Source organism: Nicotiana attenuata, unplaced genomic scaffold, assembly GCF_001879085.1.
Source record: "Nicotiana attenuata strain UT unplaced genomic scaffold, NIATTr2, whole genome shotgun sequence".
NCBI classification, from domain to species: Eukaryota; Viridiplantae; Streptophyta; class Magnoliopsida; order Solanales; family Solanaceae; genus Nicotiana; species Nicotiana attenuata.
In genome coordinates this window covers 412,630-414,040 of record NW_017670529.1, presented here as the reverse complement: position 1 = coordinate 414,040, position 1,411 = coordinate 412,630, and the positions used below count along the sequence as shown (strand labels likewise).

Below are 1,411 nucleotides of genomic sequence, written 5' to 3'. Positions count from 1 at the left end.
TTCAAAAACTAAGGACAAATAGTCCTTAACTTAGACTTACAAGCTCATAAATTAAGGACAACTAGTGTTGAACTTACATTAACAAGCTTATAAGTTAAGGACACTTGGTCCTAAACTTATAGTTACAAGTTCAAAAACTAAGGACAAGTAGTCTTTAACTTAGACTTACAAGCTCATAAATTAAGGACAACTAGTCCTAAACTTGCATTAACAAGCTCATAAGTTAAGGACACTTGGTCCTGAACTTAGAGTTGGAAGTTCAAAAATTAAGGACACTTGGTCCTTAACTTAGAGTTACAAGCACAGAAATTAAGGACAAGTAGTCCTTAACTTAGAGTTACAGGCACATAAATTAAGGACAGGTAGTCCTGAACTTTGAGTTCCAAGTTTAAAAGTTAAGGAAATGTAGTCCTAAACTTAGAGTTACAAGTTCAAAAACAAAGGATAAGTAGTCCTTAATATTTACACAGCATTCATGAAGTTAAGGACACCATGTCCTTAATATTTTACATAGCATTCATGAAGTTAAAGACACCATGTCCTTAATATTTATACAGCATTTATAAAGTTAAGGACACCATATCCTTAATATTTATACAGCACCCATGTCTAACATAGGGGTATTTTCGTCCGGACAGATAAAAAATTATTAAGCACTGGCTAAAAAGTAAATACATCCTAAACCATAAATAAAAAGTAAATACATCTTTAAATAGTGGCTAACCGTGCACTTCCCTATACTTGGCCTTAATTTAAACTAGAGCCCACTAATGAGCATGGGACCGCTTACGGTTGATCTTTTGCTGGCCAAGCGCGTCAGCCGACTTGCGGGACACGTGTCATAATAATAGTGGATAGTAGTTTCTAGAAGGCATGGACTCAGAGCCTTTGACTCCTAATATAAGAGAAGTCCCAATGTCTCTGGAATTTGGTCTGTTACTACACAAAAAAAAAAAGAGTCTATTTTTGGACGCTAAAGCGAGCATAACTTTCCTCTTTCTCTCTCTCTGCACGCTTCCTTGGATTTCCCTCTTCTCAGGTAATTAATCTAAATCTGATATTTTTAGGGTTTTGTTTGGTTTGATCTATGGTTCCTTGATACTGATATTGATATTTGTATGGGTGTATCTAAAGGTTATTGTGTAAAAGATTTTTCCATCTCTTCCCCCAAAATAGAGCTTAATTGTGGAAATTGGTACCAGATTAGGGTTCTCTTTTTTCTAATTGTGATTTTAACAGAAAATCGCCTAATTATTCTTTTGTCTACTCTTTTCCCGTCGAATATTCTTCTGCTTCTGGCATGTTAAAAGCAAGCATTTCCTCAAAAAGTTTTGTTGCAACATTGATTTGACTATCCGGATAAATTGTATCGGTTAGTTCGTGGTGCTTTTCAACTGGATGCTATTACCCT

At 35.2% G+C, this 1,411-nt stretch overlaps 1 protein-coding gene across 1 annotated transcript in view; it reads left to right on the top strand.

Annotated features, from left to right (window-relative positions):
• Nucleotides 1–922: 922 nt before the first annotated feature.
• Nucleotides 923–1,411, top strand: part of LOC109240610 (desumoylating isopeptidase 1) — a 3,959-nt gene continuing 3,470 nt past the window's right edge. Inside the window, exon 1 of the mRNA XM_019407277.1 lies at nucleotides 923–1,039. The gene's annotated coding sequence lies outside the window, so the exon portion shown is untranslated. The remainder of the gene's footprint in view (nucleotides 1,040–1,411) is intronic.